The 25,829-nt window shown below is 39.9% G+C and overlaps 1 pseudogene; it reads right to left on the bottom strand.

The window, feature by feature from the left end:
• Positions 1-24,595: 24,595 nt before the first annotated feature.
• Positions 24,596-25,499, bottom strand: LOC101662947 (annotated as a pseudogene).
• Positions 25,500-25,829: the final 330 nt, after the last annotated feature.

The raw sequence follows: 25,829 nt of genomic DNA on the forward strand, positions 1-25,829 counted from the left end.
TAGGGGCTCATACGACTCTTATCACAATCCATACTAGTTCCACATTTTCATAACAGTTTTTGTCACTGTCACCAAGTCAATTCTCAGCAGCACCATAGGACAAGGGGGGCTGCGAATTCTCCTGAGGGTAGAGAGCCTCATCTTTTCCCCTACAGAGCAGCAGGTGGTCTTGGACTGCTGACCTTGTGGTTAGCAGCCTAATGCATAAGCACTATGCCGCCACGCATCTTGTTGTTCCTTTAAAGAGACACACGTCCTAGTGGTTGGATTTCTACAGTGTTCTGGGGATAAGAGCTTTGCCTCAGACCTGAGTAGATAAAATCATAGCAAGCCCTGCTCAATTACTCACATACAAAGATAAAGAACTTAAAGAAACATTAACGTTTGGTGAGTTCCAATTTTCTGTAAGTTCATTTCTGAAGAGAAAAATTGGCTAGCGGGTTCACAAACAAAGATTTATATTTGGTGACAAAGCCTAATATGGCTAATGTTAAGTCATAGTGAAACATATGCATATATACAGATAAGTTTGGAAGATTTATATGGGAAGTAGGGTCGCTGATGAATCAGCATCAACTAGATGGTAGTGAGTTTGGTGGTTTTGAAGAGGGAAATTCACAAGCTGACGTAAAGCTGAACACGGTGAATTAAAAGTCAGAAGGAAGAGTAACCCAAAAGGAAATACATACCATGCTTCATTATGACCCTGTAGGGCAGGGCAGAACCAGGCCTGTGAGTTTCCAAGGCAGCGACACTTTATAGGGAAAGAGAGCCGGTCTATCTCCCTGGCAGGAGTTGGTGGGTTCAAACCGCATCTCTTGTTGATCATCAGCAGTGTGCCACCAGAACTCCTTACAATACTTGGTTCAGTGAGAGTGTCAAAGTTAAATGATTAAACTTGTTGTTTTTCAGTTGCATAACTGACAAATTCTTGGAATGATCAACTCGTAATAGTTTTCAGCTTACTGACCTAAGGTACATACTATGATAATTATCATTTACTTAAACTAACCAGTATGTAGGGCTTGGGTTTCTCAAAAAAACGTAACCTCTTGCTACCTAGCCAATTCTGAATGACAGCAACCCTATACAACAGACCAAAACTGCAGCTGTGGGTTTCTAAGACAGCCATTTCTCACGTTAGCAGAAACTTTAGGCATCTTCTCACTGAGCAGTTGGCCACCCTGCTTAACCACTGTACCACCAGAGCTATTCTCAACAAAGAGGCTTTACCACTTTGTCCAGAGCTTGGGGTCACATGTAAAGAAAGGACCTATTATGCTAAGTAGCCTCTGGTCAGCAAAATCTTTTGAGATGCAAATAGCCTTGTTCTTAGAATCTGTCAAATGTTTCCATGTTATAAAAACCTTGAAAAAAGACACTTTTAAATATTTTAAACAGTTCTTATAGCAACCCTTTAAGCATAGAAAACCAAAATGCCATTTAAGCTAAAAACAACACCAACAAAATAACATATCTGATGTTTCTCTGCCCGCCCCCTGTGAAACAGGCTTTTAAAATATCCCCAACTAGGAGATCGCTATGAACTTTTAAGGGGGTAGCAAGCATTTCTGAGAAGTGTAGTCCTAAGATAGTGCATGAATTCTGCTCATGTGCAGTCCAAGTCTCCACCTTCAGTACCATGCCCTCCTGCTACAGTTGCCTAAACAGTTATCATTACTACCCTCCCCAACCCATCTAACAATAAAATTATGCTTCACCTTGAGAGAATCTAAATCAGGGAGCAATGGGCAGCAGCAGGGAAATGTCAATGAACATGGGTCAACTAGTGGGTTGCTGGAATAAATCCCCTTTCCTTAACCAGCACAGCCTTTGTCTGAGTTGTCCTAGGAGGAAATCATCATAAGATTATAATTGTGAGGGGAGTTAAAAAAAAAAGATGATAATAGTGAGGAAAAACAGAATTTTGTTCAGCATACATGGCAACGAGAGAAGAGAAACGGACGAACACAAGACAATGTCTGATTATATCCCAAATTCCATGCGTGATTTTGTTCTTTTTATACAGATATAGTGGTTAGGTTTTTACAACAGATGGAATAAATATAAATAGAAACTTCTGCAAAGCATTTGTTAAAGGCATCATGAGACAGACTGTCAAGAGGGGTCTTCTGTTGATCCATAACGCCAGAATTAGAGAGGACAAAGACGATGGCTTTCTTCAATTTATGTATCTTGGTATTGAAGGAGAGCTTCCTATATGTACCCTTATCCCCCCTGTATGTTCCCCTTTCACCTGTCGATTCTTTGTCTATGTTCCCATCTATTCAAGATGTGTTTTCCTCCTTCATCTGCTTTCCTATAAGTAACCTGCTCCTCCCTTTCTTCCCAGAGGACCAGGGCTACTGTCCTTTCCTGTCTCCTCGGACTCCGACTTGGCAGCCTGGCAGTCAGAAAGTGCGTGTGGGGTCTTCCAGAAGGCATTTGGACGATATGAAGAGTTAAAATGAAAGTGAGGCTCTGCCAAGGGTCTCTTTGCTTTTAGGCACTGGCAGTGTAAAGAAACAAGACCCCCAAAGGTGGCTCTTTCTGGAGCTCTTTAGAGTTTACCAGACCCCACAGACACACCCCTTTGAGGAGTTGTCTGTTCCCAGACTGCTGGGAATCATACAGTGATCTGTATAATGGAGCTTGCTCCCAGAGCCAGCCCTCAGTCTGCTTGCACACCCCTAAGCTGAACAGGAAATAGCTCCTTGTGACAGGTAGCTGGATTAGGGACAAAGGGGTGGGGGTGAGGGTGGGGTGGCTCTCCACCAAAGGCCCACACTAGCAGAAATTGGCTGGCAGGGCACCCGTTAAGGGGTTGAAACGAAATCAGGCACACTCATTAGACACCTACGGGAAAATCCAAACTGGGCATGCGCAGACCCAGGCTACCTAGACCCAGGTGGGAGGTCCACCTGGGGGCATAGCTGAGGCACATGACGTCACACAGGTGGGCTTAAACTCAGCCAGTAAGATCGGCCAATAGCCCCAACCACTCCCCAGCCACTGGGGATAGGAGGGGATAAATACCAGACTGAGGGCTAGCCTCTGCCTCTTGCTCAGGTGCTCTCTTATAGGTCAGGGGGCCATGCCCTCACGCCCCTCTCAGAGCGCCCTCTCTCATGGTTGCAGGCTGCCCTCTCTCTCCCGGATCACTCCCTCTGTCCCGTGGCAACACACTCAGGATTCCTGGTCCTGGTCCTCCTCCTACTTGCTTTTCCGAGCTCCCCTGAAGCCGCTGGGGTGGCCCTTTTCAGACATGAACTTTCCCATGGCCCCTGCCTTGTGGCCTTGCACCCTTTCCAGCGATAGTATGTACTTCCTGAGACTGTAATAGCTGAAACGTCCCTTTCCCTCAGAAAGCACAAACGTGCTTCTGCCATGCTGAATTCTTTCAGTGTTGAGAAGCAAGAACCACGGTAAATCACTCTGGAAACTTAACACTTGGAGTAATTTCACATCTGTCTGTCCATCCCTTCTGATAAGCGTGAAGAACTGCTGGCAGAGGCTGTTGTGAGCTCAGCAGCAGGCACCTGAAAGCAAGGGAAACCTCTCTGGGGGTTCATTTAGATTACAGCAGCGGTTCTCAACCTGTGGGTCGTGACCCCCCCTGTGGGGGGGGTGGGGTGTCTAACGACCCTTTCACAGGAGTCGCCTGATTCACAACAGTAGCAAAATGACAGTGATGAAGTAGCAATGAAAATAATTTTATGGTTGGAGGGTCACCACCACATGAGGAGCTGTATGAAAGGGTCGCGGCATTAGAGCATGCCAACTCCTCACTCATCTGGTAGCTGTTGGATGCCAGACTGCTGTGAATTGATAGGAAAATTCTCCTGCAGTGCAGCGTGCACCCACAGTCAGCTCTGGACCTGCTTACACTGTGGATGCCGCATAGCTCCAGCCTTCAAACTCGACAGGACATGACACTCGAGGGATCAGTTTGGGTCTCGCTTTCCCTCATTCTGGTCAACGCTGTGAACTGCTAACTGAAGCTGTTGTGAGCTAAAAACTGGGCCTTCGCCCACAGCAAACACACTTCTTCCAATCATACCCTGATAGAAAGAGCCTGCCAGCTTCTTTCCCATCTGGTAGTTTCTGAACTGATATGAACTCTTACAAAAGGTGCTGCCCAGTAAAACTTGGCAGCGCGTCACAAATGAAAATGTCTGCTCCAACCAACGTAGATCACAGGGGCTCAGAGATCAACAAGACAGATTTTACAATGGTTTATCGGGAAAGTATCAGCCTCTCCTTTTGTTATGGAGAGAAGCCTGTGTTGCTTCTGAATGCTAGCTCGGGAATTGGAAGGCTTCACTCATATCAGGAAAGGCAGTCTTGGCCCAAAGCTGAAGATAACACCACCCCACAAAGATAGAGAGCGAGAGACAGAGAGAGAGAGAGACACACACACACAGACAGAGAGATAGACAGAGACAGACAGAGACAGAGAGACAGAGAGAGAGAGAAGAGACGGTGACTCCTAAAAGACAGATTGATTTCTACAAGTTGTTTGGTGTGTTTGGGAAACATTGAAAATTGAAACCCCAAATTTGGGACTTACAAATCATAATGAAATCAGGAAGGAAGGAGTGGTCACAGAGAGTAAGAAGAAGCATCAATCATGGTTCAAAGTCTCTACTTGACTAAGTTTCTTGCAGAAAGTCATACAGGAAAAAGCAGGAGATTCTGTGGGGAAATGAGAAAGGTAATAACCTCATACATTTCAGTAGCCCTCAAAAACCACAAGAAATGCCTAGATAAGGAAGCCCACCAAATACAACTAAAATGAAAGAATATAATACAACAATCAACGAACTAAAAGAAGACATAGAAAAAGAACTGAAAGGTACAAGGAAAACAATATCTGATCATTTAAATGAGGAGTTTTTAAAAGATAGAGTTTCTAGTTTTAACCAAATAGAAATCATGGAAATGAAACAGCAGACAAAAATGAAATTAAAAACACAGTGAAAATACTTATGACTAGATTTCGTCAGAAGAAAGAATCAACAAATTGGAAGATAATATCTTTAAAATATAGATTCCACCATTTGTGTGTCAGCTTGCCATACTCTGGTGGCTTGCTGAAATGCTAGCTCTGTCACTGGTATTTTAAATACCAGCAGTCACCTAAAATGAGCCGGTTTCAGCAGAGCATCTGGGCTGAGAACTAGCAGCACTCACTCATCTCTACCAGGGACATTGGAAGATAGCTAATTGGCCAGCTGACTAGAAGAGAGTCGTATTTGTCCAACAGAATGCTCAACTTACAGAAGGTTATCATTAATATCCCATGTACATTAAATTTTGCTTAATATCATCCTACAAGGGTTGTAGCAGAACATTGACAAGAAACTACCAGAGGTTCAGACCCAATTCAGAAGAGGACGTGGAACAAAAGATATCATTTCTAATGCCAAGTGGAACTTGACTGAAAGCAGAGAATACCAGAAAGACATTTACTTGTGTTTTATTGACTATGCCTAAGCATTCAAGCATTTGACTATGTGGATCATAACAAACTATGGATAACTTTGAGAAGAATGGGAATTCTAGAACACTTCAGTGTGCTCATGTGGAACTTGTATGTGAATCAAGAGGCAGTTGTTCTAAAACAACAATGGAATACTGCATGGCTTAAATCAGGACAGGTGTGTATCAGGGTTTAACCACTCACCTACTTACTCAATCTGAATGCCGAGCAAATCATCAAATAATCTGGATTATATGAAGAACACCATAAAAGTCAAAAAAGATGTATGACAAAGAAATATTTAAAATGGCATATTATTGTTAATTAGAGTGAAGGATAATGGGCTAAATTAAAAGGCAGAGAGTGACAGAATGGACTGAAAAACAATAAAAGACTGCCACAAACAAAAAGTAACAATACCACTATATGCTCTTAGACCCAATGACACAAATAAACTGAAAAATCAAAGGATCAAGAAAAAAATATTCCTTGCAATCCAAAAGCAAAATAGGGTGGAAAGTTATTATGAGACAAAGTAGACTTTAAGATAAAATCTATTAGAAAAAATAAAGATGGATACTATCTAGTGCTAAAACAATCACTCCATCAAGATTCATTAACAATTGTAAATGCATGTGCACCTGCTATCAGAGCATCTTACCATACAAAGCAAAAACTACTAGAACTAAGGGGAGAGATAGGCACCACTACAGAAATAGGTGGGACACTTTAAGGCATCACTTTCAATATTGGAAAGAACATCTAGAAAGACTATTAACCGGTAAGCAGAGGAGCTAAATGACACTGTCAATGAGCTAAAGGAACCCTGGTGGCATAGTAGTTACCCTTTGGTTCAAAACCACCAGCAGCACCTTGGGAGAAAGACAGGGCTTTCTAGGTCTATAAAGAGTTACAGTTTCAGAAACTAACAGGAGTAGTTCTATCCTGTCCTAGTGGTTGGAAAATATGGACTCGATAGAAATTAAGTTGTAGTCACATGATAGAATTTTGAAAGACCAATGACTTGTTCATCACAAATACATTTTATTCAGTAACACAAAATGTTGCTATACACATGAAATACTCCAGATAGAGTACACAGAAATTAAATTGACTACATCTGTGGGAGGAGAGACAGAAGGAGCTCAATATTAGCATATAAATCCTGGCCAGGGGCCTACTGTGTAACAGACCACCAATTGTTCATGTTCAAGTTCAGGATAAAACTGAGAAACATTAAAACAAGTCAAAGGGAGACAAAAATAAAACCTCGAGTCTATCCCACCCGATTTTCAAGAACAGATTTGAGTTACTGAACACTAATGACAGAAGCCCCGATGAGCTATGGGAGGACATCAAGAACATCATTAACTAAGAAAACAAAAGGTCATTAAGAAGACAAGAAAGAAATAAAAGGTAAAAGTAGATGTCAGAAGAGACTCTCAAACCTGCTATTAATCATAGTGTAGCTAAAGCAAATGGAAGAAGTGATGATGCAAAAAAAAACCAAAAACTGAATAGAAATTTCAAAGGAAAGAACGAGGAGATAAAGCCAACTATTATAATGAAATCGGCAAAGACTTAGATTTAGAAAACCAAAGAACACGCTCAGCATGATCTTCAACTGAAAGGACTTATAAAAGACATTCAAGCCTCATGTTTCAACATTGAAAGATTCTATGGGTAAAACATTGAATGATGCCAATTATTCAAAAGGAGCTAGAATAGACACAGTCACTGTACCCAAAAGAATTACTCCACCACTTCAGGAGGTAGCTTATGAGCAAGAACCAATGGTGCTGAAGGAATAAGTTTAAGCTACACTGAAAAGAAGGCTTCCAGAATTAATAGTATACTAATTGAAATGTTCCAACAAGCTAATGAAGCGCTGAAGCGTCTATGTCAGGAAATATGGAACACAGTTGCTTGGCAAGCTAACTAGAAGCGATCCATATTTCTACCTATTCCAAAGAAATGTGACCCAACAGAATGCTCTAATTATAGAAAAATATAATTGATATCACATGCCAGTACATTTTTACAGAGATCATCCAACAGTAATTGCAGCAGTGCATTTACCACTAAACTGTTGAACATTGAACTGCCATAAATCCAAACTGGATTAAAAAGAGGATATGGAACAAGGGATATCATTGGGGATCAGATAGATCTTGGCTCAAAGGAGAGAATACCATACAGATGTGTACTTGTGTTTCATTGATTATGCGAAGGCCTTCAACTGTGAGGTTCATAAACATGAATCACCTTGAGAATGGGAATTCCAGAACACTTCACTGTGCTCTGCAAAACTTGTATATGGATTATGTTGCAGTCATTTATACAGAACAAGGGAATGGCTTAAAATCAGAAAAGGTATGTACCAAGGTATTATCCTCTCACCATACTTGTTCAATTTGTATGCTTAGCAAATCTTCAGAGAACTGGATTTTATGAAGAAGAATGCGGCAGTTAGATTGGAGGAAGGGTTAGTAACAACTTTTGGTAGGCAGATGACACAACCTTGCTTGCTGAAAGTGAGGGCAATTTGAAGCCCTTGCTGGTGAAGATCAAGGATTAAAGATTTCAGTCTGGATTACAACTCAATGTAAAGAAGACCAAAATCCTCACAACTCATAAATGGAGAAAAGGTTTAAGTTGTCAAGGATTTTGTCTTGCTTGCATCCACAAACAACGCTCAATGTATCCAGTAGTCAAGAAACCAACAGGTATATTGCATTAAATAAATCTGCTGAACAAGACCTCTTTAGGCTATTGAAAAACAAGGATGTTACTTTGAGAACTAAGTTGCGCTCGACCCAAGCTATGGTGTTTGCAGTTGCCTTATATGCATGTAAAAGTTTCACCTTGAATAAAGAAGACTGAGAAGAATTTGTGCATTTGGATTGTGATGCTGGAGAAGATATGGAAAATACCATGGGCTGTTGAAAACCCAACGAATCTATATTGGAAGAAGTATAGCCAGTGTTTTCCTTTGTGGCAAGGATGGCAAGACTCCACCTGACATACTTTAGAAATATTGTCAGGACAGACTAGTCACGGGAGAAAGCCATCACATTTGGTAAAGCAGAGGGGCAGCAAAAAATAGGAAGTTCCGCAAAACTATGGATTGATATCTTGGCTTCAACAATGGCTCACGTATAATAACAGTTGTGGGGATAGATCAGGAAAGGGCAGTATGGCATTGCTATGGATTGGAGCCCGCTCAGCGGCACTGATAGGAGTGAGTTGGGTTTGGTTTGGGTTTGGTTAGCCACACCAAAGTTTAACAAGCATATATAAAACATTTTAGTCAACAACAGCATAATATGTGTTCTACTCTTGTGCATATATGGATATGCTAGGTCATAAAGCAAGAGTCAAATTTTAAAAGGTTAAATCACACAAAGTATCATTTCGAATAACAAGTGAATGAAACTAGAAATCAAGTAACACATAAAAATGAGAAAGAAGAAGAAACTAGGCAATCAATAACAGAAAAACAGAAACCTGGGGTGGGGGGAAACTTATGGAAATTAAGTGAAACACATGACAAAGCCATCAATGGGTCAATGATGAAACTAAAATTGAAATAAAAATTGTATAAAAGAAAATGAAAATGAAACTACACCAGACATTTGTAGGATACAGAAAAATCTGTTTTAAAGGCAACAAATGCATTCATGAAGAAAGGAGAAAAATTATCCAAACCAATTACTAAAGTCTATAACTTGAAGAACAAGAAAGAGAAGAATAAATTAAAACTAAATCTACCGGAAGAAAGAAAATAACAAAGATCAAAGCAGAAATAAAGTAGAAAAGCAAAAGAGACACATAATACAATCAGAAGTTACCTCTAAATCAACTAAAACTATAAAGTTATTAAGGAAAATATAAAAAAGCAAGGTTGTCAGAAGTCACCATATCAGTGGAATATTTAATATGAAAGCAAACACACAAATGACAAAATTAATACATGGAGCATTCTAAAAATTAAATACTTATGTTCATCCAAAGGATTATAAAAAGAGGCTAAAAATTGAAAAACTATCTTCAGAAAGCATATATCAAATAAGTATCTTATAAACCATTTATCTAAAACTTTGACAACCTAACAACAAGAATTGTTGTTACAATTACTCAATCAAAATGTGAACAAATGAAGTAATAAATATTTTATTAAAGAGAATATTAAATTGGCCACTAAACACACGACAACTATCTCAATATCTTCAGCCATCAAGAAATGGAAATCATAATCATCGTAAGTGGCCATTATACTCCCACTGAGATGGTTAAGGTTTTTGTTTGTTTTTAAGAAAAGGAAATGCAGGCAATGATGTGCGGGAACTGGAACTCTTATTCAATGCTGGTGGGAATGCTAAATGGCATAACTGTAGAAAACAGTGTGCCGGTTCCACAGAACACTAAACATTTAGTTTAGTATGTCTCAGTTTTTCAGTTCTAGGAACATACTCAAGGAACTTGAAAGGAATGACATAAACAGACATGTGCTTCAACACTATGCACAATACCCAAAAGATTAAAATATTTACTATCCATAAATGAATGAATGGTTATATAAAATGTGGTTCATATATATATAATAGAATTCTACTCAGTGAAATAATTGAAGTCCTGATGCATGCTATAATGCTATAATATATAGAGAGCTTAAAGATATTGTTTTTAGTGAAATAAAGAGAGCTTAAAGATATTATTTTTAGTGAAATAAGTCAATCACAAAAGAATAAGTATATGAGACCATATGATCATATCAATAGATACAATATCCAACACCCACTTTTTTAATCAAAAGACTCAACACATTTGGAATAGAAGGGAAATTCTTTAACATGATAAAAGTCATGTATGACAAACCAACAGCCAACATCACACTCAATGAGGAAAAGCTAGAAAAATTTCCATCGAAAACAGAGACCAGACAAGGATGTCCCCTATCACCACTTTTATTCAACATTGTGCTAGAAGTCTTATCTAGGGCCATCAGAGGACAAAGAGAAATCAAGGGAATACTAACAGCCAAAGAAGAAGCGAAACTCTTACTATTTTCAGGTAATATGATCTTACCTATAGAAAAAGCCTCCACAAAAAGCCTCCTGAAGACAATCAGATTGAGCAAGATAGCAGGATACAAATTTAACAACCAGAAATCAATTGGCTTCCTGCAAACCTGTGGAAGGGAGCTATGAAAAGACATTACTTAAACAATACCATTTACAAAATACACATAAATAATAAACTGAACTAAATAATCAAAAGACCCATACAGAGAAAACTACAGAACATGAGTACAAGAAACCAAAAAAGACCTATATAAAGGGATGAATTTCCCATGCTCATGGATAGGCAGAATTAATATTGTGAAAATGTCAATACTGCCTAAAAAACCCTAAAAACACAACAAAAACAAATCTACAGATACAACGCAATCCCAATCCCAGTCCCAATCCCAAATACGTTTTTAAAAATGAAAAAAATGAATTACCAATTTCATATGAGTGGGCAAAAGACCCAGGATATGCAAAAAAAAAACTTTTAAAAAGCAGAACTGATGAGGATGCCTCACATTACCTGACCTAAAAATATACTAAAGCCACAATAATCAGAACAGCCTCATACTGGTACAACGAGAGCTGTATAGACCAAGGAATCAGAGCAGAAAACCCAGGCAAAAATGCATCAGCCTACAGGAAATTATCTTTGACACAGGACACTTAGAAATATCCAATGGGACAAAGTTGGCCTCTTCAACAAATGGTGCTGGATAAACTGCATTGCCATATGCAGAAGAATGAAACAAGAGGCCATCTTTGTTTCAAGGGAACAACCATACCACATATATTTGTCTTTAAAAATCTAAATGAATAAAGTTTATCTTTTTTTAAGAGCACAAAAGGTCATAGCCTTGAAAACCCTCAGAATTCCTTATCCGTCAGGTAGAAACATTGGTCTACAAGGCTATAAAAGGAGGAAAGGTGAAACTGAAGTGAATTTACATCCTTTCATGCTGTATAAAAGAGAGAAGGACTTCTTCCTTCCTCCCTGAGGACATCCGTGTGTCACTGAAACAGAAGTGAGTCAGCTGGGATACTCAGAGACATTGGAAAGCAAGAGAGTAGCAGCCAGTTCTGAGAAAAGATAGGCTTGGCAGGCAGGTGGCTCAAGTTATGCAAAGGCTCTGGTAGAATTAAATATCAGGCTATGCTTTGAGTAAAGTCCAGATGAGGCAGCATAGAAGGGCGTGCAGGGTTAGGGTCCTGTGCACTGCAAAATGTATTGATTAGATAGTCAGTTGGCCAGTTAACAAGTATTTCCTGAGGCCATCACGGGTCCTTGTACCATCCTAGGATCCAGAAACACAAAATTCAGCATGTAGACCAGGCTTTCTCTCACTAAACGTACATACTAGTAAGGGGAAGATCTACAGAGAAATAAGAAAAACAACAGAAAGTGCTCAGATGGACATGAAGCATGACATACTTGTATAGTTAAAGGAATAGACTGTTTTAGGGCAGTGGTGTGGAAAGACTGGCTAGCCCTCTCTGCAAACATTTCTTCTTTGTCTAGTACAGTGGTTTCCAAACTTCCTAATGCCGTGATCCTTTCACACAGTTCCTCATGTTGTGGTGACCCCCCGACCATAAGATTATTTTCGTTGCTACTTCATAACTGTAATTTTGCTACTGTTATGAATTAGGTGACGCCTGTGAAAGGGTCGTTCGACCCCCAAAGGGGTTGCAATCCACAGGCTGAGAACCGCTGGTCTAGTGTATACATGAACTATACCACAGATGCTAGTGGGTGAATGTAAGTGAGTGGTAGTCAGTGGACATATGTGGAAGTGGCAGGTGTCGATCCTGTCACACATCATCTTCCATGTTCTTATGCCTGGGTTCATGTGCTCCAATTTTCAACAACAACAAAGGGTCGTCACTAAACCCATACCAAAAAAGTTTCCTGTTGGGCTAATTTGGAATCAAGTACCAGCATAATATTGATGTGTGCATGAGAAATGAACTTCTATCACTTCACCTTCTGGAGTAAACACACCCAATGCAAAGTGAAAATGTGGAGTAACTTGTACAAAAGATTCTTCCACTTCTTCCATGGAGTTTCCCTTAATCTTCCATGGTAAATGTTATTTGCTCCAATGGAATGAGTACGACCCTCACGGTAGCCTGGGATTTCCCGTCTTCCATAAATCTGGTGATGCTATGTATTCTGACCTTTCACATCTGGGCCCAGAATCCTGCCAGGAACAAAGTGCAGCCATAATTGCTGGGCAAGGGAAGACAATTGGTATCCCATGACTCATGTGGACAGTTGAAAAGGTGGCTGGAGGCAAAATCATATGTGAACTGAGGCTTCAAATCTCCCACAGCCCCATAGACCCAGATTTCTCTCCTAAAACAAACTCAATGGTGAAATTGCTAAGGATTTCAAAATCATGACCACAGAGAATGGAAGTACATAATAAGTCCTCTTCTGAATATGGGTCCTGGATGACAGAGTTCGCCCCATTCCCCTGAATCTACCCCTGCTCATACCACTTTGGTCAAGGGTAGATCACTGAGACCAGTACGATCTTAATTTAATTTAGATAAAACTGAACCTAAGGCAATGTTTATGTGCTGAATTATTGTGACCACAACAGGACATTTCAGCTGATTCTATTCTTATCACTGTCTCAAAAATACAAGTTCAAGAAGCGATGTCTTCTGTGTTTAATTATTAAGAGGACCCACATTGGGTCAACGATATTAAATGCACCACAGCTTGGAAATGAGATTCTTTCAATCTGTATTTTAGAAATAAATCTATCAATTAATTCAAAAGCAAAGTGGAACAAAACAATTATGAATAAAATTTTCTACTTCATCTATCCCACCACTTATCTGAGAGTTTGTCATACTGTGGGGACTTGTGTGTTGCTGGAAGCTATGCTGGAAGGTATTTCAAGTGCCACTTGTTACCCAAAGTGCTCAAGTTTCCGCAAAGCTTCTAGAATCTAGACGAAGAAAAGACTATGAAAAAAAGACCATGATGAAGCAAGATACTGTCCAATTCGTAGGAATTACTTGCTGAAAAACGTATGAAGAGCATTGAAACATTGTCAGAAGCTGAAGGCCTAATGAATAGAAGAACGTTGCCTCAGTTTCAAATGAGTCCTTCACATCAGAAGGCACGCAAACTATGACCGAGGAAGAGCTGCCTTCTCACAATGGAGTTGAGCATTTGATATGGAGGGAGTAAAGCCTTCAGGACCTTCATTTACTAATGAGGCATGACTCAACATGGGAATAAACAGCTACAAAAATCTACTGATAATTGGAACTTGGAATTTACAGAGTATGAATCTAGGAAAATTGGAAGTTGTCAAAAATGAAATGGGAGACACAAAGATCAATATCATAGAGATTAGTGAGCTGGAATGGACTTGTTTGGGCCATTTTGAATCAGAAAAGCATCAGGTTTACTATGCTGGGAACAACACAATCCAGAAGAATGGTGTTGTATTCATCTTTGAAAAGGACATTTTAAAGTCTATCTTGAAGTATAATGTAGTGCTGTCTGTAATAGGACTATATCTATCCACATAAAAGTAAATTCAACTAATACAACTATTATTCAAATTTATACACCAACCACAACAGTCAGTGATGAAGAAAGTGAAGTATTCTATCAACTTCTTCTATCTGAAATTGATCAAGCATGCAATCAAGATACATGGATAATGATTGGTAATTGGAACGCAAAAGTTGGAAAGAAACAAGAAGGAACAGTAGTTGGAAAATATAGTAGTCTTGGGTGATAGAAATGAAGCTGGAAGACCACCTGATAGAGTTTTACAAGACCAACAACTTGTTCATATCAAATGCCATGTTAGTCTGGGTAGACCAGAGAAACAAATCCATATGTGTATAAGAGAGAGTTTTATATAAAAGGTAATTTTACATTAATAAAACATCCCAACCCAGTCCAGTCCAAGCCCATAAGTCCGGTATTAGCCCATATGTCCAATATCAATCTATAAAGTCCTCTTCAGACTCATGAAACACATGCAATGTCGCCGAATGCAGGACAACCACAGACCAGCGGCATTGTAAGCATCTCAGCTCTGGCAGGGGTCTCCACATGGCTTCTTCAGCTTCCAGGGCTGCATCAGGGTAGGTCCATGTGGCTTCTCCTCAGGGGTGGTTTGAAGGGAGTCAGCAGAGTAAGAGAGGTGCCTCCCACCTCCAAGGATGAAATACCGAATTTCCCCAAATTCTCAGGAGAAGGCCATGCCCATACAGAGGCCTCATTGGCTATGATTCAATTGATAGGGTAGACTCCACCCTTTCATTCTTAATCCTCTCAAATCCCAAAAAGACACCAGATTATCTAACTACCACAAATGCCTTTTTCCAACAACATTAAAGGTGACTATAAACATAGACTTCTCCAGACCTAATTCAGAGAAATTAAATTTGATTACATCTGGGAGGAAGTATGGGTTTTCTACTCCCCTAAACAGTTTGTCTCTGACACCCACAGGGGGTTGCTCTGAGTCAGCATTGACTTGATGGTAGTGAGTTTGGTTGGTTTGGTGAGAACAGAAGGTGGAGAAGCTCAATCGCATAATCTATGGGTCACTGTGGAACAGACCATCAATTGGTCATATGCAAAATCAGGTTGAAGCTGAAGAAATTTAAAACAAGTCAAAAATAGCCAAAATACAACCTTGAGTATATCTGAATTTCAAGAACATATTTGACTCATTAAACACTAATGAGAGAAGTCTTGATGAGCTCTGGGATGGCATCAAGAACATCATTCATGAAAAAAAATCAAAAGGTCATTAAAACAGGAGAAAAAGAAAAGATCAAAGTGAATATCAGAAGAGATTGAAATTTGCTCTTAATCATAAAATAAGGCAAATAGAAGTCAGCATTGACTTGGTGGTAGTGGAAGTGATGCCCTGGGTGATGGTTAATAATTTTCTGTAATATAAAATGACAATGATGCCTCTAAAGTGAATGTGAGACATACATAAAGCTAGATTCATGAATGGATTTGGGGCTTGCACTTAATTCTAGCCAAATCTAAGAACAATTATTTCTTATGACATGACCCTGCTTGATGCTCACCCTCATGAAAAGATATGGATACTATGGCAAAATGTAGTGAAGAAATTAGATGGTGCCCAGAATCTGAGGTCTTAAAGTCTAGTTTTCAAACAAGCAGAGATTTAAGTGCAGCATCAAGTAAGTCCACATGGAAGAAGTACACCAGACTATGTGATCCAAGGATTATAAATAATAACCCATGCCTAAAAGGAGGGACTGATATCAGAGCTTCAACTGTGGACTCCTGGTGTGCAGAAAGTTATTGATGATAGTGGAAGCACAAAATCCATTTTCAGGATCCACACATGGTAAATCCCTTCTGCTCATAGTTGAGGGATGTGAATAGTCCTAGTATCAGACATTGCAAAGTCAATTATGGCAGATACAGTTAGGCCAAAAAGTAATATATTATCATTTTATCTCTCTTTGACTCATTTTAAAGCTGTTTCATTAAAAAACATAAAGGGGAATAGGAAATATATGTGGACCAAGCCCTGGCGAATCCCTTCTGGCCATAGACCAGGGATATGAATAAGCTTACTATCATGCAGAATACATAAGAAAGTGGATTGTTGCAGATGCAATTAGGTTAAAATTTAGCACCCCATCAAGTAATCCCCTTTATGATCCATTTAAATTTGTTCTAGTTTTTAATGTTTTCTGCTTTCTTTTCACACTTGAGGGATAACTTTGATGGATATTAGGTTTTTTGTTGATGATTCTTTTCTTGTATATCTCATTTTATTGCTTTCTTGCCTGCATGGTTTCTGCCAAAACCTCTGAGCTTGTTCTTATTCGTTGCTTTTGTAGGCAACTCCCGGATCCCCCACCCACCCCTTATGTGACACTCTCAGGTTTCTTTCCTTGTCCTTGCTATTAGAAAGTTTGACTTTGGTATTTTCTTTTGGGGTCTGTAATATTGAGAATTTGTTCAACTTCTTCGGTAGTTATTTTCTCATGTTTTATATTATTAGGGAAGCTTTCTTCCAGCAGCCCTTAGGCTATTTTCTCTGTTGTTGTTTTCTTCTTGTTATAGAATGTGTATCATGCATATGTTACTCATTACAATAGCTTCCCCACATAATTCTTAATCCTTTCTCTTATTTTTTGCTGACTTTTCTTTTTGTAGATTGATATCAACAGATATGTTGTCAACCTCACTAACTTAGTCTTTCACCACTTTCTACCTCTCTTTAAGTGTTGACTCATTTTAATATCTTGGTATTAACCTATGTGTCTCTGTTTGTTGGTTTCTCATGTTTCCTAATTTTTGTATTTGTTTTGTCAGATTATTCTTACAGTGTTTTCCTTAGTTCTTCTTCTTCTTTTTTTTGCATTTTCCCCCCATAGCTCCCTTGGGATTTCTTTCCATTTATTGAAAGTATTTGAGCATCGTTATTCTGAGTTATTTTTCAAGTAGTGCCGATGCCTTTTCTTCTTCATGAGGATCTCTTTTCTTTGTTCATTGATCACCCACTTGTGCTTGACTCTGTGTGTGAACTGAAATGATCTGTTTTCTCCAAGATATGTTGTTTTGATGTTTGTTTTTATTTGCTGATCACATTAGAAAAGAATGTGGGGTGGCCTTTGACCACTAGTTTTACCTGTGAAAGGTACAGGGTTCACTTGGACATGTGGGGACAGTTGATTCCATCAGATGGAACCATAAAGGAATAATAAAAAAGAAAACGCGCGCACACACACACACACACACACACAAAACCAGATGAAGCAAATATACCCAGATGCCCCTAATCCAGAATCAACAGCAACTTTCCTTTCTCAGTTACTGCTACATGCTTGTGAAAAGTCCGTGCTGGGTGCACACAGTAGGAGTATATTTTGGTGAGTAAGCATGGGAGTTGGTGACCCCTCCAGTCAACAGAGGCTTGTGGAGATTTAGATATAACTTCTGGTCTCCTATATCTTCCCACATATGGTTTATCTAAACAACAAAATATTCGGGTGATAACACAGACAAACAAAACAGAGAAAACCACCAAAACCCATCATCAGCATGGACAGCTCCTTTTGGTCAAGGCCGTCTTCCAGAGGCTGACTTGTGTGGTTGCCAGAGACAGGGGCAACGAGGATAATTTTACTCCTTTGTGGGCAGCTGACCACAAGAAAAAAACTTGACTATCAAGGAAAAAATGAGAGGAAGAAAAACAAAGCCACACACACACACACACACACACACACACAAGCTACTCCTCCAGCTACTGAGTCACCTGACACCTGAGCCTAGGCCACTGCCTATAATCAGAGTTTTTGCCAGAACTGAGTACCAGTGCCTGAGTCAAGTAGTAGATCACAGCCCCTGCCATTGTCCTACCCCAAACATGTGGGCCTGTGTCCCTTACAGGCTCCATGGTGCCATTGCCAACCCAGCTTAATTCACACTCCCTCCTCCCTCCTTTTCCTTTTTTTGCCTCCCATTCTGTACAGTGATCCTATCAAGTATAGCTCTTTTTCAGTGTATTCACTGCCCTAGGGTGTTTAGGAAGGACTGCAATTGTCTTCTGGGTAGACTAGTTTGGGTTCCAGGCATTTCTCCATTCACCTAGCAGGTGGCCCATCTTTCTTTTTGCTGGGCATGTTAGAGACCTCACTGTGTGAGGGGCTGTTTGGCTCCGACTTGGCCAGCTGAGAATTCACTGTTACTGTTGATTTTCTTTTGTAGGTTCACTCTTGTTTCCTGTCAGGGTTTAGCTCACATAATTTTCTTTCTTTAGAGATTTAGGACTCTAGGTTTTTCCTCTATATCTGTTTTTTCCCCACTCCATATTTGGAAAAGGGATGTAATGTAATGTAATGTGTCTGTCTAGCCCAGGGGTGGAGAATCTTTTTTTCTGCCAAGATCCATAAGTACATTGATAACATCATCTGTGGGCCATACAAAAGTATCAACTTAGAAATTAGCCTGCTATATTTGGTCAAACATTTAATCAACTCAGCCTTAATATGATGCTGGAACTGCTTCTCTTTAGTGAGGAGTGTGATGTGAGCTGGTATTGATGATGTCTGTACTTGCAACTCCTTTTCCAGATTTGTGTCAGTCTGTCTGGAGCACAGTCAATTATTTACACTGGTGATTTGTTCCAAATACAGATGCATATTTCAGTTCATATCTCCTTGCTGTGAGGAATTCATAATTGCTAATATAATAAATGTTTATAGAACTCAAGTAGTGGGAGGCTGTTTTACCTAGTTTTCAGATAACCATTGCTTTGCAGCTGGATGGTCCTTCGATTCCATTTGTTTACTTCTTAAGTCCTTGAATCTTTCATTAAATGCCTCAATTAGTTTCACACATTCACCAATATATATATAAGTTTCCTAGAAGGTTTGGTCCTCCCAGAATGGGGAACTTCATCCTGTTATTCCTTTCATGCTGAATTTCCCACAGCCTTAATTTAGCTTCAAATGATTTCATGTTTGAAAGCGGGTCACTGAACAGTGCTGGTTGGGGCCTTGCAGAATGACATTCAGCTCTTAAAGGTATTTGGTAACACCCACCATGATTGGTAAATCACATCACCACTTGCTATCATTGAGTTCCCTGACAAGTGTTTTCCTTCGTCTCCGGGAACTGCTTGATTTCAGCCCCAGTTCCTAAAACCTCATGAGCATGTTCCTGTGACTCAGCTACCACCCTTCACAGTGGTAAGAAAGATGACTTACTCAGAGTCAAGAGCATTTGTAACTCCTTAAACTGGCGTCTGGTAAACCTCTCCTCTTGACAAAATGTATGCACGATACGATTGTTGCTATCGCATTTTTGAGCCCGATGACTGTGCACAGAGACTTTTTTGGTGTATGATGCAGTGGCATATAAGTAAATCACTCAGATCAAGAATGAGAGGATTCAGTACTTTCTTGACAAACGCTATGAACCCATTTTGTGAACCACCTATGGCTGGGACTCCATCTGTAACAAGGCCTCTTAATTTTTCAAATGTTAGCTTAAATTTTTTCACTGACTAAACAAGTCTCTCAAGCAAGCCCTCATCTCCTGCAGTGTCATGCATGGTTTCCACTGATAGCAGTTCCACTTCTGTGTAAAACTCTGTAGTAGCCCATGAATGTAAAAGGCTAGTTGGGCAGTATTGTTATATTTGTCATCTCCTCACAAGCCAGAGGAAAAACAAGTGAAATTTCCTGCAACATTCTTCAGTGTTTTTTCATTGTCTTGTGCTGTCAGTACTCTGATCTGAGATGGTTCTACAAGAAAAACTAAGGCTCTGGAAGAGTTTTACTTCTGTGGTAGCAACAGTGCAACAGGCGTCATGACCTCTTTTACAAACGCTCCCCTTAGATGTGCTCTCAGCTTCTTTTTTATTAGCTCACTCACTACGTAACTCATCTGAATAACATCGTCTCTGCCACAACGATGCTTGGTGCACAAGGCCACTTGTGATTTCACATTCCGCTGAAGAGCACTGATTTTATCCAGACACATTTGGCATCCCAATTAAGTGGGTTTCGTATTTTTTGAGCTGACTGAAGCTCCAGGTGGGCTTTTATCATGATTGCTAAGGAATCACCACCAACTAGGTACACAGGTTTGTCTGTGCCTTCCACAAAAACCAAAAATGATTTGTACATTTCTCTTGGAATGATAAACACTTTGCATCAAATTTTCTTATAAGCACTTACGTTTTAATAACTATACAGGGTGTGTGTCACCAGCAACATTATTATTTTGTTTCAATCATTGTTCTAATCCTGCATCTTGGATTTGAAACATATCAAATGTTTATATTATCATGAATTCTTGACTCTTTCCTGCATTATAGCCTCTTGCATTGTGTTCTCATACACCTGCCCTGGCAATGATCTTACCAATTATATCTTTGGATTCGTCTTATTTTGCCCAGCAGCATCAGAGTCCCAGCACTGAGAGGCCATGTTTGAGACAACTTGAAACACATCGTCCCTCTTCATCCCTCAAGAATAAGCCAAGATCCGGTCAAGTTGTTCTAGGTGGTTGCTGTGTTGCAGCATTGCTACTGGACACACGTGCGTGTGCCTTTTCAAGCAAAACAGACAGATTTAGACTTCCAAGGATCAAAGGTAGGTGAGCCGATTCTGAATGCCTGATGGGCTTTACTCAACAAGATTTAAGCCTTATGTTCAGGAACTTCAGCAGAGCCCTGACTACTCTTTGGTGAAGCTTGCGTGCCTGTTCTAGGTTTAGACCCTGAGTAACCTCTGGACAACTGAAAAAGGCCCTGCATTGTCATCGCTGTCAGCCCCACTAGTGTAGGCTAGTGAGTCCTTTTATTGTGCTAAAATAGGGCAGCATGACTGGAATTAGAAATGAAAATAGCAGTTGCTTTTGTCCTCCAGGAGCTCTAATTAGCCATCATCATCCCTCTTCTGGGCCAGAGGGGGGAGTGTGGGACTGCTCTCAAACCTGCAGCTTCCTGCAGGCATGTGGCTGAGGCTGTAACACCTGCACTTCTGAGCTGAAATATTTTTAGCTGGAATCTCTCCCCCGTCCCTTATCTTGTTTTCGGGGCCTTCATTATACCCTTCCTTTTGCAACAGCTTCCTCCCTGGTCTTTGATTTCCAACCTCTACTCTTTCTAACTCTGCTGCCACAAAATAGCCAAATTCATCGCCCTAAAACACAGCTGCTCCAATCATATAGTGCTCCCCACCCCCATGTCAGTATGCTCCCTCATGCTACATGTAAATTACAGCCTAACAGTCCACCAGCCCAGAAAGCTTTATATAAAGGGATGCAAGCCCCCTTCTCAGCATCCTGCCTGCACCTGCTTTCTGTAGCCACTCTCACCCAGAGCGAGAGGGGATCTGCCTTCTGGCTCAATTTAGGTTCCTTCCAGTTTCCTTACTTTGAACACGATGATATGATCACCATGGAGCTTTAGTGAGAATATATTAAAACTGCCAATAAAATGACATTTTGCTAGGTGTGGGGAAAGGCTTAGGAGGGACTCTCTTTTTAAAATCATTTTATTAGGACTTAATTCAGACGTCATACTATTTGTAATTCAATCATATCAAGTAATGTTGTATCATTGCTACCACAATCAGTTTCAAAACATCTTCTTCCTTCTTGTACTTCTTGATAGTAGCTCTCCCTTAGCCCTCACCTCCCCTGCTGCACCCCACAGGAGTCATTATTCCAGTTATTGTCTCTATAGATCTGTCCATACTGGGTTTCATATAATGAAAACCATAAGAATACAGAACAGAAAATCAAGAAGGCTACCAACAATGACAAAATACAACAAAGGTAATTCTCAATAAGAAAAAAAACCCACAGAAAATATTAAACATGAGCTCAAACCCAAAGTGTGTCAGAAGGAAGATCACATCACAAGGTTTTTACCATTCAACTCAATGTTATCATTTCAATCTACGACAGTTGTCTCTCCAATATTTTCTGTCTGATAACCAGATTATTCCCATCCCTTAATTATTGCCAGAGGGAAATCACTGGAGGCTAATTCTCTGTGTAGATCCTGCAAATGTATTTTGGGCTTCTACTATCATCCATAGCCTTTTGCATGCCAGAATCTCATAATTTAAGCTCTGATACTATTCCCTCTTCGGATTTGGATTACATAATTTACAATCATTGGATCACAGATATCGGTGTGTTTCTTCTGTGTGGGCTGAATTGAAGTTTCACTTAGGAGGCTGCTTGTTTGAAAACAAGCCTTTAAGATCCAAATGCTATTCTTTATGATAGTTGGACATCATCTAATGTCTTCACCTCCCTTTCCTTTAGCACCGTATCTTCCAGGTTTCCTTCATGAAGACAAGTATCGATCAGGGCTATGCCCCAAGAACTAATTGTTCGTAGATTGGAGCTAGGATTAAGTGTGAGCCCCAAATCTATTCCTGAGAGAATCTTATTGATCATCTCAATGGAGCACAAGGATCTTCTGTGTATAGTGTCATTGATTAGCCCATGGTAATCATTTTAAAATACTCCCGTGAGAAAGGGAGCTTGAACAAGCGTAGGGTAACTACAAATCTCAATATATGGATTATTGATTTGCACAGAATAAATCCTTGTGGACTGGACACCCTTTACGAAAACAGTGGGAGTTAGTTGTGAGGCAAATTTACAATAATATTCACTGACAATGTCAGACACAGGTCTTCCCGAATAATACACACCTTAATACAAGTAGGGCATTGGAGTAGTAAGTAAATGTTAGTCCATATTGGTTAGCCCGAGATGACTACAGAAACAAATTCAGAGACATTCATATATGTGCAAGAGAGAACTTTATATCCAAGAGCAATTGTATACTGAGAAAACATCCCAGCTCAGTCCAGATCAAGTCCTTAAGTCCAATATTAGTCAATATGTCTGATAGTACATATTCCTCTTCAGACACACATTGACACTGACAATGATGCCAAATGCAGGAAGATCACAGGCTGCTGGTTGAAAACTATTGTGGATCCAATGGTCATGGAAGCATCACAGGGCTGTCTCCGCATGTTTCTACTGAATGGCTCCTCCAGCTCTCTGAGTGTGTCTGTTCAACAGGAAGGTAAAGCAGAGAGAGGATATTGCCTACTTCCAGGGAGAAAGAGAGGAATTTCCCAGAATCCTCATGAGAAGGCCACATCCACAAGGAGGCATCAGCTGGCTGTGACCTAATGGACAAGCTAGATTCTACTTCTGCACTTATTTCTGAAGTTGACATGAAATGATATAACTACCATACGTGCCCACAGACAGTTCAATACTCTTGGTTGAGCTGTCTTCTACTCTTCATACACCATGTAGTTTCATTCTTAGGTTACAGGTGTGTTTGAGGTAAAGCCCAGTTCACCTACTGGGGTTTGCACATTGCATCCCTCTGGAATGGCCTTTGAAGGGTGTTGTGTGCCTTGAACATCCAGAATTCAATGTCCCAGTATTCTATGGCATATGGCTTAGGTCCTCAGGGGGTGTATAGAAAGAGCAATGTGGCCTATTAGGATTATAGTACCAAGCATACTTCCCGGTAGGGTCCTTAAAAGTATTGTTAGTCTTCAGTGATCCTATTGGGGAGGTGAGCACACAGTGATATGATTTTTTGTTCTTTGATGTCCAATAACTGATCCCTTCGGCACCTCGTGATCACACAGGCTAGTGTGCTTCTTCCATGTGGGCTTCGTTGCTTCTGAGATAGATGGCCACTTGTTTACCTTCAATCCTTTAAAGACCCTAAACACTATATCTTTTGATAGTCGGGCACCATCAGCTTTCTTCACCACATTTGCTTTTTCACCCGCTTTGTTTCAGCGGTACACAACTACTACTGTAAGTGAAAAATGAACACAGCAAAACAAGCAAATTTACCAACCTTCACTACCCCCAACCAAAAAAAAGAAAATAAAAACAAACTGATAAAGGGTTCTAAACATGATTTCATACATCAAGTTCATAAAATGCTTTGAATCACTTTTATGGATGACTTAAGAGGTTTGAAAAACAAGTAATTGAAGGGAAAACTTCAAAACAAATGCTGCCATTTACAAATTAACCCATAGTTAGACTTCGTTGGTTAAAAGCTAGGCTTAAGGGCAAAGCAAGGAAAAAGGCAATACCTTTAAGCAGATTGGGGTTTTTATCTGGAAGTTCCAATAAATGCTAAAATATGTAACTATTTCAAAGCATCTGAAAAGTCCAACATATGAGCTTACAAAATAAGAATATGCCATTGGTTGAATGGGGATCTGACATTAGGAAGACCAACAATTCATCTGGATGCTGTATTTAAGCAATGCCCCTTTATTCAACAATCTTTGAAGGAGTTCTGGTAGTAGTAATGAAAAAGTAAATGAAGAGCAGATATCAATTGCAATTTCTTCGTGTTTCCTTGTATTGAAGTCAGTGATGACACTGGTGTTTTTCCTTACTCATCTAACAAATAATTTACCTTTAGAGAAATATAAGGCTTGAAAGTATATGTAAATCCCTGCAGAGATGAACTCCAACATCTCTTTATTGAGGCATCAAATGTTTGACATTGTAAATAGAGGTATTCTGATACTGTGTCATTGTTTATCTGCCATCCCCTAAGTGCCAGCTTCAGTTCTGTCAGTTACACCCTCAGGTGAAGCAGAAGTACTCTTTACCTGGCCTTTTGTGTTCTTAGAATAGGCTCTGTTGTTGAATTGCTGCCATTTCACCTTCTGGCCCTCTCTTTCCTGCCCAAGTTCTTTTATTTTTTGTGCTTTTTTCAAAGCTTTGTTCTTTTTATATTCATGCTGCTGGGCAAGCATTTCTTTGTTTCACATGGGTTTGTTGCCACGGCCCTCTTTTGCTTTGTGTCCTTCTTCTACAGGTTTGAGGTTCAACAGGGCAGTCCCTTTAGCATGGCCATAGTCAGCAAAAGGTGACGGCAGGGATGCCATTGTCTCCTCAATCTCCGCTTCACACCACCGTCCATCTTCACGCCAGGGTGCCATATACTTGTCTCCTACTTTCCAGGAATATGTTGGCTTGATAGACAGAAAAGTGTTGGAGCTTATAAGAGTTTCAGAAGGGTGAATTAAATAAAGGCCTTTGGTTAGTTTTATAACTTCTTGTAAATCAGCGGTTCTCAACCTGTGGGCCTCAACCCCTTTGGGTGTGAATGACCCTTTCACAGGGTCCACCCAATTCATAACAGTAGCAAAATTACAGTTATGAAGTAGCAACAAAAATGATTTTATGGTTGAGGGGTCACCACAACATGAGGAACTGTATTAAAGGGTCGCGGCATTAGGAAGGTTGAGAACCACTCTTGTAAATCCTTTTTCAATTTTAGCAAATCTTCATTTTGTCTATTCCCAGATAATGCAGCTTCAACTTGCTGGAGTGGAGCTTTGTAGATTGCCAGCTTCTTTGCTACATCCTCTGACATCTTGTGTGGGGCTGGGGCCAGGCAGCAGGAAAGGTCTATAAACATGCTATATTCTTCCATTTATGTAGGAATCTTCTAGTTTTTTGTACTAATGATCTGTATGTAGTTTTCCTTGTACAGATCTTTTGTTTCTTTGGTTTATTCTTAGGTATTTCAACTTTTGTGTGGCTATTGTGCATGGTATTATATTCTTGGTGTCTTTTTTTTCTTATCACTATTACATAGGAGTTCAATTGATTCAATTGATTTCAATTTCAATTTTCAATTGATTTCTGCTTGTTAATATTGTATTCTGTGACTTGGCTAAATTACTCAATTGTTTCCAACAAT

The sequence above is a fragment of the Echinops telfairi genome, unplaced genomic scaffold (assembly GCF_000313985.2).
Source record: "Echinops telfairi isolate 266 unplaced genomic scaffold, ASM31398v2 ScPeMD7_7475;HRSCAF=8513, whole genome shotgun sequence".
Lineage (NCBI taxonomy): Eukaryota > Metazoa > Chordata > Mammalia > Afrosoricida > Tenrecidae > Echinops > Echinops telfairi.